The sequence below is a fragment of the Doryrhamphus excisus genome, chromosome 9 (assembly GCF_030265055.1).
Source record: "Doryrhamphus excisus isolate RoL2022-K1 chromosome 9, RoL_Dexc_1.0, whole genome shotgun sequence".
Taxonomy (NCBI): domain Eukaryota; kingdom Metazoa; phylum Chordata; class Actinopteri; order Syngnathiformes; family Syngnathidae; genus Doryrhamphus; species Doryrhamphus excisus.
Window position 1 is genome coordinate 16,824,269 of NC_080474.1, and position 18,583 is coordinate 16,842,851.

Consider the following 18,583-nt stretch of genomic DNA (forward strand, 5'->3'; position numbering starts at 1 on the left):
AGGATAAAGAAGGCATCCTTGAACATGTTAAAGGATTTGCTCCAATGAAATGACCAATGAAAATGTTGTACCTATCACTCAAACACATCAAAGCAACCTATTATCTTCTCTTTTGTACAATGTTTTCATGGGCTGAAAAAGATTGGGGTTGGAGTAGCATGTCTTAACCAAAACAACAATGGTAGCTTCTCAAACAACACATACATTCACTACAATGACAATGAGTTGCATTACTTACGTGACGCGGGCGTAATTTGGCGGTGATTCCAGTTCAGGAATGTGCAGCGGCATCACTTGCCGTATCGGATATAGATACAAATACAGAGTCAGACGTAGCAGAAAAGAAATGAATACAAAATGGCATCAACTGCATTGCTTCTTACTCTGACAATACAATATGGGGTCTGTTTCATTACACACATTCAACATAGTGTTTTTCAGTTTGGATTTCGTAGGGAATAATGGATATAATGGAGACGGAAAACCGGTGGACAAATGAAAAGGGGAAGCACAAAAAGATGGTTTACAATGATCCTCAGGGGTCGCCCCCCGCCCCCTTTCACCAGCACTCTGATAGTGAATCCACTTTTGTGCATTCGGGCCTGATCCCTTTTTTGCACCTCAAGCCATCATTATCTCAGAGTCCTTTGGTATTTAAATGATATCTCATTAGCTGTTAGTGGACTGTAACAGTCCTAGGATGTTTTGGGTGTTTTGGTAGGGGGGTTGCCGTGAGATCAATAAAAGGGATACTGTTGTCTGGAAAGTTCATCTTGAGTGTGCTTGCATTTCTTTCTTTTTAATGGAAATTTGTTTTTATTATGTATTTTATACTACATGTACATGTGATCATGGTCTGCGTCCTCGTCATGCTTATATTTATTTTCCTTCCCCCAACAGCTGGTTTTGTGGTTGGGAGTGGAGCACCCAGGAGCATGCCAGATTGTTCCTCCGTGCTGCGCCATCTACTCCCACCTCTCATTACGCCTTGATTTCAGTATCTTTATCTTTTTAGATTATCTTTGTGTATTTTATTAGGCTTATCTTTTCTCACCCTACTGGGTTTTTATTTATACTGGTTTTTCTGGTAGTTTTTATTTCCAGCGACAAGGTTTTCCTCATTGGACACTTTGTCTTAAGTCTCTCTCCTCAAGCCAGTCACCTCCGGTCCTCTGAAGGCGTACTCACACAAGGTCACTCGTACCATGCTGGACTTGGGTACTCATGGACTCAGGTCCATGTGCTGAAGATCCTCCTCTTGTAGCAGCTAGCTTACAATTTCTGATGGAAATCAGCTACGGGTGAGCCGCTTGTTACCGCCTCAAGGCAGCGCCCCTGGCCAGGAGACGCAACAGAATCACAATGGAAGTACAAAAAACAAGATAAAACAAAGTACAAGCACATAACATCAGTATCAAATAAATAAAGGGCAAGTATCACCTCATTTTTTAACATCCTTGAATGATTGTCATTTTTTGATCAAGATGTGTTGATCATTAACTCATCACGGTCAGGACAGGAATCAATTAAAAGCAATAAACAAGGGATTACTTCATATGTATGCTGGGTAGTTTGTGAAATTTGGAATACAGTAATCTGTGTGTTTTACTCCTGATAATTTAGCTTCACTGCAATTTAAGTTTTTTTTTGGCAGAGATGTTTTTAATTATATTTTTTGCATTTTTGCCAGTCCAGCTGCTGGTCGGAAACTTGTAATGTGCAGACCATTGCATGTTTTTGTTCCTTACTCTGTTGAATATAATAATAAATGCAGTCCATTACTGAGTTACTTCGGCATAACGAGCACATTTCCTCCCAGGAATCACCTTGTTGTGACAAAACAGAGTGTTTGACGTTGAGTCTTTGTTTCTCTCCCCAAGAGATCTGTTGGATTTAACACACGGATTCACCCTTTATACCGTTTATTGTCTCTGGGAGCTGATCCCAAAAGCTGCTTTGTGTTTTTGGATGACTTGCGATCCTCGATGAATGTTTGCATTCCACCTCTTCCCTCGTTTCTATTTTCTTTGGGTTTTCTAATAATCCTTTTAATGTGTTGTGCGGTTTCAATTAGAATGCAGACTGAGATACATCAAAAAATGGATATGTCTGATAATTGGCTCTAATTTGAAAAAAAAAAACGCACAAAAAATGCATACTCATTTTTACTTCAAGGAAAATTATGTGTGAAAAAAGACAATTATGATTTTGAATACTACCATCCATCCATCCATTCATTTTCTATACCGCTTATCCTCACTAGGGTCGCGGGTATGCTGGAGCCTATCCTAGCTGTCTTCAGGCGAGAGGCGGGGTACACCACAGGGCACATATAGACAAACAACCATTCAATTTGGAGTTGCCAATTAACCTAGCATGTTTTCGGAATTTGGAAACCCGGAGAAAACCCACACATGCACAGGGAGAACATGCAAAAACTCCAAGCGGGGAATCAAACCCACTAACCACTCATCCACCAGTATGATCAACACAACAAAATCACAGAAAAGAACTGAAAAATATTGATCCCATCCTGATATTATCAATCAATATTAACACTAAATGTTATACCTTGGCTGCACGGTGGTCTAGTGGTTAGCGCGCAGACCTCACAGCTAGGAGACCACGGTTCAATCCCACCCTTGGCCATCTCTGTGTGAAGTTTGCATGTTTTCCCCGTGCATGCGTGGGTTTTCTCCGGGTACTCCGGTTTCCTCCCACATTCCAAAAACATTCTGCCAAATATTTTTCTTTTATCACAAGAGTCCGCTACAAATTCTACATATTCTTTCATATTCACATTTTCACCATGCGCATGTAGCTAGTTCTCTTTTTGTTTTTCTACAGTATGAATAATTCATGGGAGTATGTCATAACACAAAATAACACATACATCTCAATGTTTTCTGGAATTTTGTACCCAACCAGAAGAAAGTTGGTTTTCAATATTCCAGACCAGTGCCTTAACCTTTGTCTTCCACCCCCATCACACGGTCAACACAACAATAGACACCCTCTCCCTCTTTCTGGTCCCCAACTGTTTGACCACAGAAAAGTGGCTTCCTGTCAGACCATTGCCGAGTTAGATAATTTACTCCACTTTCACTGCTGTTCTTCTCATCTCTTTTCCATCCAACGCTCTTGAATGTTAGTTCCTGATAATAAAAACTCATTCTCACATTCAAAAGGTTATCTGTCGACACAGAGTCATATCAGGAAATATGCAGGATTTGTGCCTAACCTTTGAGAAACAGGGTGGAGGTTTCAGGAAATGTGTCTTAGCTTTTGAGAAAACCTTTACTGTCTTATTAAAAATGATATTGCACAATATAAATAATTGCTGCAAAGAACTTAAAACTTATTTATCAAAGGAACAAGACATCCATTCATTCATTTTCTATACCACTTATCCTCTCAGGGTCATGGGTGAGTTGGTGCTTATCCCAGCTGACTTTGGGCAGCGGTGCTACCGGGAATTCTGGGCCTCTTGGGAAAAAAAAAAACTCAGCTGTTGACACTCCATCTCTATTCATCCTGTTTCGGGCCACTGACGGGGAAACTGGACCGGCTTATATTTATTCCTAACAGGTATGGTGTCGGTTAGCGTCCCTTTTGATTAGAGTCAGACCTTCTAGAACAGGGGTGGGCAAACTACGGCCCGGGGGCCACATCCGGCCCGCCAAGTATTTGAATACGGCCCGTCCGTTCTTTCCAAAGTATTTCATTTAAACTCAACATACGAACTGGCATCATGGCTTGAGCCAACCTTTTGATGGTTTTATCAATTTTGTTATTTGATGTGGTCTGTTCTTTACAAAGTGCTCCTGAAAAAAGGGACACAAGCATAATGATGATAATCATAATAATAATAATAATAATAAATTTAAAATATTTAAATATAAAATATTTAAATAAAATATTTAAATATAAAATATTTAAATATAAAATATTATAGCAGATTGCATGACACTTTTACAGATACAATAATACCAGGTGGACTGTTACGTGTAAAATATATAGTCTGCCCCCCCCCGTTTTGTTAAAAAACGGTCAAAAATCAAGTCAAAAAGTTTAAATCAAGTCAAAAAGTTTGCCCACCCCTGTTCTAGAACAACGTAAGGATGGTAACCCGTGTTACACTGTTTTAATATTTAATCAACATATAAATCATTACAAGTTGAGTAATACTAGAGAGTATACATCTCTTTTCATATTTATTTTTACCAGTAGTCAGGGTCAACAAAATTGCAACATGTAACGTTGATGTTGATATTTATAAAGGACGAATTTAAGTTGCGCAACCATATATATTTCATAGCATAATCATGTCTTATTCCTCAAGTACATATTGTATAGCTTAACAATAGCTAAAAGTGTTAAAATATTAACTCACTCCACCTCATTAAAATGCTCTGCGACACAAAAACCATTCTGTGAGGGAAATCCCAGCTGTGATGCACTTCAGGCTAAAGCGCCAGCGGGACGCCTCCTTCCTCCTGGTGATTTAAAATACGCCGGTATGGCATCGGTAATGGTGCATGTCGTCTTAAGGTTGACCTGCAGTTTAGTTGGAGATGGTCTTCTGCAGAACCCACAGGGTGCACTGATGATTTGTGTGGGTGACCTTTATGTATTATATACAGTACATATATATATATATATTTCATGGCAGCACTTGTAGCCATGGTTAATTGACAATGCTTGTCCCTTAAAGGGACCTTTATAAAAACAACAATTACACATAACGCATGACAAAGACAAAAAAAATCACAGTTAATTAGTTATTGACTATTGACTACTGTTTGGTACCATTTTTGAAAAACCTAAACCGGAAAAAGGCAGCAATTGAAGGTTTATTTATTTATTTATAATTTACCGCTTCAAAAGCACAGTTGGATGCCAAATTTTCAAACAGTCATCCGGTTATATCCAATATCCAATTCTTCTTTACTTCATGATAACTCGGGATGTCCGATATTGGCTTTTTTTTTGGCGAAAACCGATTTCTGATACTGATATCAGTCGTATCAGTACTGATACCGATATGTGTAACATGATATATGTCCTGTTGTGGAATGAACACATATATAGCATCGGATTTCATCATCGGGTCTAAAAATCTGATACCGATATTAACCTGCCCACAAGTAAAACTTATTTTATTATTATTATAAATGATTATAATTTATTCAAAATTATTTATATTTGATGTCAACTATTTATTCCCCACATTATTATTATTATTATTATTATTATTATTATTATTATTATTATTATTATTATTATTATTATTATTATTATTATTATTATTATTATTATTATTATTATTATTATTATTATTATTATTATTATTATTATTATTATTATTATTATTATTATGCGGGAGCCATTTCACTGCTATGATATTGTGCAATCACAATAGAGAAAGTCTATCTATCTATCTATCTATCTATCTATCTATCTATCTATCTATCTATCTATCTATCTATCTATCTATCTATCTATCTATCTATCTATCTATCTATCTATCTATCTATCTATCTATCTATCTATCTATCTATCTATCTATCTATCTATCTATCTATCTATCTATCTATCTATCTATCTATCTATCTATCTATCTATCTATCTATCTATCTATCTATCTATCTATCTATCTATCTATCTATCCATCCATCCATCCATCCATCCATCCATCCATCCATCCATCCATCCATCCATCCATCCATCCATCCATCCATCCATCCATCCATCCATCCATCCATCCATCCATCCATCCATCCATCCATCCATCCATCCATCCATCCATCCATCCATCCAACCTTTGTCATATAAAGCATATATACGTTATGCAGGCTTGTGTTCCTTTGTAAACAAACCCTCATTCTGTTTTGTATAAAATCCTTGTCTTTTTCGAGGCTGCTGTGACCTAATCCATTGGATTACTGGACTGACATGTATATCACTGGTAGATGCAGATCTTAGCAATTTTAGTTTCAGAAACTTTGCATGGTTATGTGAGATGTGGGTGTTGATTTTTTTTTATTTGAATTAAAAAAAATACAGAAGTGATTGTGTTGAATGGAAGGAGAAGGCTAATTGTGGAATCGCATCACCTTAACTAAACGTGGAGCATTTTTTCAACCTCCTGGTGATGCGTCCCCCAAAGGCTGAATATATGTCGTAAATCCCCCCAGCATGGGCCTGTACACTGTTGTTAATGCAACAGCTGTTTTTCTCAAAGAAAGCTGTCTTATCCCCTCCTCCAACTCTGTTTTGACTTCACCCTCTCTCTCCTCCGGAGTCCTCCTCCTTCCTGTTACTGATGCTCGCCTTTGTAAGACTCCTTCCTCTCTCAGCGAGTCTTTGTTAGGGCATTTATTCCTCAATCAGTGCTGTTTTCTGCTCCATTTTTTTTGCCTTTTCCTCTGCATTCGGCGCATTTTTCCAGTCATTAATATGATCATTGAATTTCAAAAACATGCCTGACTTTTCCATGAAAGAATATCTCCATCTGTGCTCTGTACTCTTCAAGCATCAGACAAAAAAAAAGCAAGGTAGCAAACCAAGCTATTGATAGCATCCATTAGTCCACAGAGTTCTTATTTACTTGAGCCACTTGTCACATGTGCAACATGTGGCCCCCGTGAGTCATTGGGCACCCTTGAGTCAGCAGGCTGAGTGAGTGAACCGTTTGTTTGCGATGCAGAAATGCAGGTAAAAAGTAGCATAGCATGTTATTAAATCAGCATGTATATTAATGTAACAGCCTATTATTAGTACAAATATTGTAAGACGAGTCATATGTAGCATTCAGTAATGTTCCATTGATGAGACATTACCTTGAGGGAGAGATGTTTAACATTGTAAGTACTGCATCACATCAGCCGTGGATGCAGTTCTCCCATTTCGTGTGGAAGTGGTATGTTTTTTTTAACACTTTTATATGTGAAAACACAGATTTGTTTTTTTTTCCATGGGGATAATACATTTATACAAATGCTTTCAAGATTTCTACAACACATCATCAGTAGAATGAGTAAAAACATATACCAACATTTAAAAATTTATAGTACTCAACATGCAATTTGACTCTTGAATACGCTTGTATGCTCTCCATTGTGTTGCATCTTCCTGGTTTCAGTTTCAAGATCAATTTTTGCAGTACAGATCGATATAAAAAATCGATATATTATGTTGCACATATCAATATCGGTTGAAAAAAAAATTATACCGATTGAGAGTTGTATGATTTTTTTCCAAAAGTTGACCATTTCTTATTTTCTTCTGGGGAGCTAATAAGAGAAAGTGAAAAAAAACAAATATCAACATGGTTTATCAACTGTAATTGAAAGGTTGAACACGCAGCTGATTCTAATCCCCAGAACCCAGCCTGCTCCACGCGTACAGGCTATCCAACACAGTTAAAAATCAATAGCTCAATCAATACATGCACCTGTGGATTGATAATGGCTTGTGAGAATAATTCATGATCTAAACATGAACTCGGTTGTATGCATGGCTGAGGAGAAGCTCAAAGGATGGTCAGAGAGTTCGAGTTTGTAGCTCTAACCTTTGGCATTTTAACCCATGGGGTCTGCTGGGTTGTGTCTGTGCTACGATGGTAATTGCTCATTATCAATAAACACATATACACAAAATGAGTGGATTACACTAAATTAATTACTTATATTGAAAAATATAACATTTTACATGTAAAATTACCTTTAATTTCACTTGCGGCTGGCAACATTCAGTATACAACAGTATAATGTGACATTTTTTTCACTCTTTTTTTTGGTTTGATTTATTTCAAACAAGCATGCATTGTTACATTGAAGTATACATGGACTCAGACAGGTTTTTGTGAGAATGGGAAACACAAAATGAGCTTTTTGGCATCAAGATTAAGATCTGGGAGTGGCCTAGCCAGTTTCCAAGACCCTAGTCCCATAAAAACCTTGGTTTCCAAGCGACAGCCTCAAAGCCTTCCTGATTTGGAGAAAATTTGTGAACAGGAGTAGTCCAAAACCTTTAGCCTGAAATATTATATATAACAGATTCTTCTTCAGTGTAAGTGTTTAGATGACCTTGATTATGTTTGAATCATTAAAAAAAATATTGGATTTAAATAAATGCTTATGAGAAATATTCATGATATTGTATTTGTGTTATACAAGATTGATTATATTTGGTAATTGTAGTTATGGTTATGGCGGCACGGCGGTCAAGTGGTTAGCGCGCAGACCTCACAGCGAGGAGACCAGGGTTCAATTCCACCCTCGGCCATCTCTGTATGGAGTCTCCCCGGTTTCCTCCCACATTCCAAAAACATGCTAGGTTAATTAGCGACTCCAAATTGTCCATCGGTATGAATGTGAGTGTGAATGGTTGTTTGTCTATATGTGCCCTGTGATTGGCTGGCGACCAGTCCAGGGTGTACCCCGCCTCTCGCCCCAAGAGAGCTGGGATAGGCTCCAGCACCCCCAGCGACCCTTGTGAGGAAAAAGCGGTAGAAAATGAATGAATGAGTTATGGTTATTCATTTAGCTACTGATCATCATTATTATTGGTGTAAATATACTTCTAAAGAAAGCTAGACTTGTTGCTTGGTCCTGGAAGGGAGCCACATACTGGTATAATTAGGTAGAGGACAAAACAACAAAACTCTCTCCACTAATGGAATCTAAATTTGGATTCAAGCATGACCTTGAAAGTATACTTTTAAGTGCATTACAACCTCAGAATCACATGGCACTAAAATAGAGTGTGTTGAGATAAAGGGCAGCATATTGGCAATGGCAACAGTGTCATTTGGTTGCAGCTACTGTGCATGACCATGCATGAGAAAACAAGCTCAGAGCCTGAAAGGATTATTGGATCTGTTAAAGTCAGTGTCAAGGGTCAGGCGAGGGACAGGCAGAGGACGTTTTTTGTGCAGGTGTGCTAAATTCTAAAACTCAATTCAGTAGGACAGCAGACAAATGTAGTAAAAAATGAGGTTGAGATTTAAGATTAAAATGTCTCAGAGAGAGAAATTAGTCTTGGGTCATTCCCTCACGTTGCAGCCATTATACACCACTTACAACATTCATTCATTCATTCATTCATTTTCTACCGCTTTTTCCTCACGAGGGTCGCGGGGGTGCTGGAGCCTATCCCAGCTGTCTTCGGGCGAGAGGCGGGGTACACCCTGGACTGGTCGCCAGCCAATCACAGGGCACATATAGACAAACAACCATTCACACTCACATTCATACCTATGGACAATTTGGAGTGGCCAATTAACCTAGCATGTTTTTGGAATGCGGGAGGAAACCGGAGTACCCGGAGAAAACCCACGCATGCACGGGGAGAACATGCAAACTCCACACAGAGATGGCCGAGGGCGGGGACCGAACCCTGGTCTCCTAGCTGTGAGGTCTGCGCACTAACCACCAGACCGCCGTGCCGCCCACTTACAACATAAGACCATAAAATCATGATGCCAAAGAGGGCATAAACAAGGTTCTGTCCGTAAGCACTGTATATGTGCAACAATAAATCTAATAAATAATAAATGCATTGGCTTTCTTGGCTTCTGCCCTTTTGTTTTTATTCTTTGTTCCTGCCTCACTGCTGGACCTTCCTCTTTTTTTTCCTACTTTTGTCCTTTAGTTACCACATCGTCATTCTCATCAGGCATTTATCGTCATGACATCTACTCTAGGTTAGCGCCTTCTGTTTTTTGTCACTATTTTTTTGTTCTTTCTTCAGTATTACTTTGTTTTTCATGCTTTGTAATAATAAACTGACCATTGGTGCCTCTATTGTCTGAGCTTATTTAAGCAAATTCTATTTATATCTATATTTTGCCTTTAATTATAAAATGACTTAATTATAAAATAAAAATCTAGCATTATCCCATAACAGGCATAATAACACAATCATCCTAATAATAATCATAACACAAGCCACAAAGGCGGCTGTAAACCACAACAAGATGAAACTCAACTCTGAAGTCCGTACGTCACTTCCTGTCCTCCACACATCCGGAACCCATTTGAAGGGAAAAGCCGAAATAAAAAGAAGAAGATGATTGGGAAAATATGTGATACCGATATCAACCGATATCGCATTTTAATGCTGATATCGGGCCTATATTTATCGCTAAGGATAATTATCGGACATCTTTAGTTAATAAGAGTGTAAAGGTGACTGTGGGGATTGTCTTGAGGGTTCTAATAAGGTTTAACTAAGTTTAACTAACTAACTTTAAACAAGGTTAAACAGGTTTTCTTTGCTGTAACTACAAACATTTGATTTTAAATAAAGAATCCTTAAATAATCAATCCTTTCAATAGCAAATTTTGCAATTTTTTTGGCTATTTAATTTACTCCGATAATTATTACATATAAATGATATTACTGTCAACATTTTTCCATTAATGAAATGATAATATATGGCATAATTATACGAGTAAACCGTATCAACAGCAATAAACATTCACTTCACTTCATTCAAGAGTATTGAACATTGTAATTGTTCATTCCATTCATTCATTCATTCATTTTCTACCGCTTTTTTCTCATGAGGGTCGCGGGGGTGCTGGAGCCTATCCCAGCTGTCTTCGGGCGAGAGGCGGGGTCCACCCTGGACTGGTCGCCAGCCAATCACAGGGCACATATAGACAAACAACCATTCACACTCACATTCATACCTATGGACAATTTGGAGTCGACAATTAACCTAGCATGAGTACCCGGAGAAAACCCACACATGCACGGGGAGAACATGCAAACTCCACACAGAGATGGCCGAGGGTGGAATCGAACCCTGGTCCTTATTTAAAATCAAAATATTCCTACCCTGGGACGGTGGCATTTGGCTTAGAAAGCATTGCTTTAGTGCCTTCATTCATATTTGTGTTTGCTTCCTTGTTACTCCACAAGACGCTTACTTGGGTGCAAAAAAAAATTTGAAACATCCTTTTTATTTTTCAGTATGGAAAAAGTTTGGATTTCACTCTCTGTTTAGTAAAACGTGGGCTTTGCTAAACACTTTACACTTTCCCTGCAGGCCAGACATGGATTGCAAAGTAAAACAAATGCTTTAGCCCATGTCCATCACTATAAAAACAGCCATGAGCATTTCCGCTCCTCGTAATGACTGAATGACAAAACAGGGAGGACACTTCCCACACTTTGTTACACTTTGCTCCACAGTGGCTTAGACACGCCTGCTGGTCAGCTTGCATGTTTTTTTTGTGTGTGTATGAGTTTGTGTGCACAAGCGGCTCATGCAAATGCACCAACTCTTGCAGGGGGAAAAGCCTCTTATAAGCACGTATACATACACATAGAAAACATTTCATTCACACTCTCTCCGCGTGTCAATAGATTCTGTGGCCTCAGGCCAATGGCACACATGGCACATTCTCATGGGAACATAGCGCTCGTCTGAATCCAGAAGGAAAACAATTAAGTCATCAGCATTAGCTCTGTGGGGAAAGGAAAGGGAAATTGCCGGTAATTAGGTTTAAAGAGGGAAATTGCTTTGCAGGTACCCAAGAATATATACCATTACTTTATCTTTAACCTTTGAAAAATGTGATATGCTTTACTCATTACCATCTATTCATCCATTTTCTATGTCTCACCACTAGGATTGCGGAGTATGCTGGAGTCTATCCCAGCTGTCTTTGGGCAAGAGGCGGGTTACACCTTGGACTGGTCGCCAGCCAATGGCATGGCACATATAGACAAATAGAGGGAAGAAAATATAAAACTGATTTCATTGGTCCCTTGAAGTGTCTTCTTAAACTTAAATAGCCAAAAACGTACCACTTCCCCAAGGATAGGGAGGATAACTATTAACAGTTATTTAAACTTTAACATGAACATTAATCAAACGTAATAATTTTTTCTGGGTACATGATACCATACAGCATCCATATCAAACTTGCGCGAGCCACACTAACATTAAACTTTCATATCAAGGCGGGGGCCTCAAACTAGTGTCCTGCGGGCCCCGCGTGTTTGAGACCCCTGCTTTAGGGCATTGATCTTTTCAGGATCAATTTCAACTCCCTTCTCCGAAACTATATGACCCAGATAACGTACTGACGTCTAGAAAAATGTACATTTTTCTGGAGAAAGTTCAAGACCATATTCTTTAAGTCGGTTTAGCACTCTCAGTAGTCGTTGCTCGTGTTCCTCCAATGTGTTTATTAAGATTATTAAGTCATCAAGAAACACTAAGACTTCCTTCAAATGAAGGTCTCCCATACATTTCTCCATTAATCTTTGGAATGTAGTTGGTGCGTTTGTCCCACCTTGTGGCATCCGATTAAATTCCCGGGCATTACAAATGCCGTTTTAGCTTTATCGGCTTTATTCATTTCAATTTGATAATTTTAAATCAAGCACACTGAACCTGCGGGAACCAGTTAAAGCTGAAAACGAGTCTTCCATTGTGTAATTGTATATTAAAACATTTTATGTATACTTCATATATATATATGCACTTATAATGATATGAAAGGGTATTCATTCATTCATTCATTCATTTTCTACTGCTTTTCCTCACGAGGGTCGCAGGGGGTGCTGGAGCCTATCCCAGCTGTCTTTGGGCGAGAGGCGGGGTACACCCTGGACTGGTGGCCAGCCAATCACAGGGCACATATAGACAAACAACCATTCACACTCACATTCATACCTATGGACATTTCAGAGTCGCCAATTAGCCTAGCATGTTTTTGGAATGTGGGAGGAAACCTGGAGAAAACCCACGCATGAACCCACACAGAGATGGCCGAGGGTGGAATTGAACCCTGGTCTTTCACCACTGCAAATTTTCTGCGCGTTAACCACTCGACCGCCGTGCCGCCCTGAAAGGGTATTATTAAGTAAAAATATATAGTATACAAGTATATATAAATTAATTATATTACAAATTTCACTTGGGTTACAAGTACCCAAACTTGAAGTGGAAATTTTCCATGGACTGTGTTTCTTTGCAGAATTTGTTGAAACGAAATGTTGACGATTGAGTAAAAGCTGTTAAGATTGGCTGTAAAGTGTTCTCAGTTTTCCTGGAACATTTGTGCTGCTAAAAAGTGTGGCGTCAAAACACACACAAGAGCACTCATCTACTCCGCAAGTTCACGTTGGCCTGTTTTGTCTTTCACCTCCTCTTTGAACTGCTAATTTCTAAATACTTCAACATTTCTCAGCCAGTACAATTGTTCAGAGACCATCTGTGATTGATTTTCTTGTTATGTGGATTTACATCATTTCCTTTTGTCTTTAAAGAGAAGCTAAGAGTACCGTGTCAAGATCACAGTTATTTTTGAGGGGATATAAATGTTACGATAATGATTCAATCTGTGCAGCTCAGAAAAAACAAAGACAAGTTACTATATGTAGTATTTTGGTCACCAGACATCAGTAATATTACATTGAGTCCAACATGAGACTGTGAAAAAAAAACATTCTCCTCCCATTTGTTGTGGAAGTGGTATATTTTTTGCTTATTACTTTGTCCTTTTTCCCTAATCAGTTTCAAACCCTTTCTTAATTCAACCTTAAGTTAAGAAGGAATAATGTCATAAATGTCATAGTGTGGCTGGATAACTTATGGATAACTGATGACTGTTTTTTTTAATACCATGCTCCACAAGACCAAGAAATGCTAACGTTTGAGTTATGTTTTTTTATCATGTAAACTATATTAGGTAAAATGCGTATAAAGGTGACTATAGGGGTGTTATTTCATGTCTACAGGGCTCTAATAATGTGTTTTAAACTGTTTTTAGCAGGTCATAAACCGGTTTTGTATGCTATGTCTATGAAAATATTCTATTTATTAATATTGAATCCTGGCACAAACTAACCACGATAAACGAGGGGCAACTGTACATGACATGTCTCGATTGGTTGATTTGTGTGTTTGTGTTTCTTTCCTCTATACCAGTGGGAACCAGTGTGAGATTGACTCCAAGGTCATTTCTCATCCTTATGACCTCAATCTTTTCTCAGCCCCGAGCCACCATAATATCACTTCCTCTTCTTGAGACAAAGGACTATTTTAGACTACAATGATCTTCCTTTGACAGTGACAGTGACTTAGAGCTCATATGCTCCATATTTGTTACACTATCTGAGTAAGGATGCCACTAAATATATCATGTAATCTATATGAAGAAAAAAACTATACTGTAGAGTTAGAAACTTAATTGGATGGCTCACATTGGATGGTGCCTTGGTTAGCATCATTAATCTGTTCCAGAAGGTCCTACTCAAACTAAAACGGACTCTAACCAAAGCAAATTTCCCCATAGAAAAATGATGGAGATCTAATTCATCCATTCCAGACGCTCAGAAATAGATAATAATTGTAATATGACTTGCAGATGATGCAAAAATAATAACAAACGACAAATAAACGGACAACTGAACATCAATTTTACATAATTTTGTAAAACGCTTCGCTTCGGTTCAAAGTACATTTGTGCTACACCAAAAGTGTCAAGTTGAGTTATTTTCGAATAAGGAATACATTTACCATGATAAATATATATATAATATATACAGTCATCCCTCATTGATCGGTGTTAATTGGTTCCAGACACGGCGGCGATAAGTAACCGCAAATTTGTATTCAATATAAATGAACAAAATATTTTCATTGTTAGAACAGAGAAAACCTGTATCTGACTTTCTAAATTCATGTTTTAACATCATTGGAGCCATGTAAACATGAAATAATAGTCACTTTTAGCTATTATATTTTATTTACATCACATTGTGCAGGCTATAGTATCACTGCTGGCGGCCGCTAGCATAGCAAAGTGTTTCCAACAGAGTGGAGAAGAAGGGCACAGAAGAATAAAACTGACCACTTCCACACGGAATGAGAGGAGAACCTTTTTCACTCGATCTCCACTCGTACATGGACAAGTCCACATCCCTGACTCAGTAAACCTGTGAATGTTAGATTCACCATTCACTTGATGGCACCCATGCTGGCGTTGGTGAATGAGTATAGTTTTGCGAGTACCCGGGTTCTTCAAGCCCTCGGCTTGGAATTAGCAAGGGATCAGCTCAGAAAGGAACAGGAAGCGGAAAGGAGAGCTGATTTGACACAAGGAGTAGATCTGTTGCTTTTTCCAGTAGCACAATTATTGCCGTGTTACCTGGTTTTGTTATTAATTTAGCTAGCGTCAACAATGGGGTTTTTTTTTGGGTTAGAGACCAATACCCACGAGACCTGGTTCAGTATAAAACTCGTGGGATTTGAACGCCTCGGTCAATACTCGACTATCCCTACAATAAACTGCTTCAAAGGTTTAAAAATAAAGGTCAACACACGTAAAGAAAAGCGGAAGATCCTGCAATGTACTCCAACACCTCAAGCTGTATTGATTCACAGCTAAATTAGCGCCTGACCTGCGTATTGGCAGCTGTTATGTGAAAGACTTACTGTTTACCGATGATTTCATTAATCAAACAAAACGGACCATCTGTTTGAGAAATCCAAAGAACAGGTTAAGACCTGAAATGTTGTGTGCATTTCAGTGAGTGACAGCACATCGTGATGCAGTTGGCAACTGGCTGAGATGAACTGCGGGGGTAGTATCTGACCCTGTGGGGTGTAACCTTTTGCTTCGGTATCTCATAGCTTCAAAGCCTCAGTGGTGCTGAATGTAAATCATCAGGCGGCAAGCATGCAATGAGGCCCACAGCCGTCAGCCACAAATCAGGTGTGTGTCAGAATAACAAAGGGATGACACAATTTGGTGTGGTTCAACTTCATTTGTTTGTAACGGTACCGTGTTCGTGTTAGTTCATTAACCCATAAGAACCCCCGATCCATTTGTGCCGAGGGGAAGAATCATGCATGTAGACCAGGGGTCTCAAACACCCGGCCCGCGGGCCAAATGTGGCCCGCAGGACACTAGTTTGAGGCCCCCGTCTTGATATGAAATTTTAAAGTTTGATATGGATGCTGTATGGTATCATGCACCCAGAAAAAATCATCACGTTTGATTAATGTTCATGTTAAAGGTTAAATAACTGTTAATGGTTATCCTCCCTATCTGTGTGGAAGTGGTAAGTTTTTGGCTTTTTAAGTTTAAAGGAAATAACTTGGAGGCTACCGTTTAGGTCGCTAGCTCTCTAGTTTGCGAGTTAGCATGTGTCTCAAGACCCTGCAGTTGCGCAATATGTTGTAAATAAAAAGAGTATAAATGTGACTATAGTTGTGTTTTGTCATGTCTACAGGGCTCTAATAATGCTTTGTTCATTTTAATCAACTATATGTGGTTTCTTAGGTTTTTATTATTTGCCGTATTATTATTATATTTATTTATTTATTACTGATTGATTTTATTTATTCTTGATCTTATTTTGTGTAGAAAAATAACAATGAAGATATTTGAGAACAGTGGAATGTTTTATCAGAGCTTTTCTTGTAGAAAATCGGAACCAAAGCAAAATTTATTCATTTTTCTGTTTTTAATAAATGCGTTTTTTTTTTTTTTTTTTGGAAAACCTGATGCGGCCCAGCCTCGCCCAGACCCTAGCTCCAGTGGCCCCCAGGTAAATTGAGTTTGAGACCCCTGATGTAGACCTTTCAAAGTCGGACTTTCCCCCTGCAGTCGTCCATGTGGTGGCAGTGTTTACTTACCCGTCCCCCCACTCCCTCAGCAACCAAATGGCCTGTAATGTTTCATAGCCTGCAACTATTTCAGGTTTGCAAGGAAAATCCCGTCTGTAGCAAAACACTATCAACTCCTTTGAGGGTTTGAAAATAATATGTTAAAATATACAGCACACATACCACATTAATATACAGCGATTAAATGTAGAGTACAAATAGATCATCATTTTCAGACATAACATCTCAACTTGAAAAATATGAATATTTAATCATATGAAATATTAAAGAAAATTCATGTATGGGTGGGTGGAAGCACATAGTTATGATCCTGCTCTCTATATCTATATTATACTGCTATCTACTCTTTGCTGCTGTACCTTTTTTGGAGTTCCCGGGGCGGAGCCACCTGCTGCACACCTGCTGCTCATCTTTCATCTTATCAGCCTTGTGTTTGCAGCACTGAGATGCCAGATTGTTTTCCGTTCTGCGTCACTTCACCACCATAGTCTTGCTCCTTCCGTTTCCACTGTATACTTTGTATTTTTGCCTTTCTTTGTTATTTCCTACTTGTGTGGCTTTTTTTGTTTTTTTTCCTCACTGCAACCTTAAGTTGCTGACTCCTTTTGTTCTGTATTTGCATAAAAAACATGCTCCTTTTGTTAAATTAAACCTTTTTACTTTACTTCCATGTCTGTCAGCTTTGGGGTCCAAACTCACAGCTGTGCCCCCCTTGGGACATCAAGGGGACGGGGGTTCCGTTTCTTGTCTACCAGTGAATAAAAATATCTGTTTTTGTCTTTTTGAGACATGCTCCTACCACTCCGAATCATACTGCTAGGTTGAAAGGGACATTCTCTTCTGATTTTGGATCAACATTTGCAAAAAAAACCCAAATTATATTACATTCAGCTCCATAACACTCTTTCTTCAATTGTCATTGGTCACTACAAATGAAGCTAACAAGCTAAATTCTAAATGTACAGACCAGGTTAAAACTGGGGCATGACACCAAAGAAAGGTTTGTGGATGAAAGGCTGAAATGATCAAATATTTACATTTTTCGACACCAAAGTCTTGAAATCTTGTACAACACAGTTTATTTAAAAGATACACAAAACTACAAAAGTCCAAAAAAACCCAACACATACAGATACTTTTTCCACTGTGGCTCTTTTCTTTTCCATTGTCAAGGCACCACGGGGGTGCCAAACTGGAGGTGTTTTTTGTGGTTCTCACCTGGCTCACTTGCTGGGCCGAGTGCTGAAACGTTTGCATAATGAAGTGGGAGAAGCGTTATTTCAAGTGAATACCCGCCTGTTACCTCCATTTCAACATTACTTGTTTTTTTGTTATAAATATGAAAGCCAGAGCACATTTGTCCAGTTTTTACCATCCTATCATTAAAATGTTCAACAACATTTTGCACCGTTGAACGAAATGTCCACCAAACAATAATCTGGAGTATTATTAAAAGTGAAATTTTTCGATGTGATAATGAAAGTGACTGTGACAGTCAAAGGATTCATTAAGTCTTCCAGCTGCCTTAATTTTTTAATCATGATTAAATTATCTCCGTGCATCGGGCAGCATAGGTCAACAGTGAAGCAAATCATTAATATACAGCGTGAACAATGGAACTTTGCAAGTCTGTGACGGTAAGAGTTTCCCATGTTTTTTCCGTATATAATTCTGAAATTGTTTCAAGGCAACCAAAGCAAACACGTATATAGAGACAAGGAAATGCTCTAGAAATGATGTGTAATGTGTAAGTCAACCTAAATTAACTCCTAAGTCATTCACACTGTACACGGAACACATGAATGGCATGAAAACAATAGTAATCTAAACACGATACGAGAATGAAAGGAGGCTGCACGGTGGTCTAGTGGTTAGCGCACTGACCTCACAGCTAGGAGACCTGAGTTCAATTCCACCCTCGGC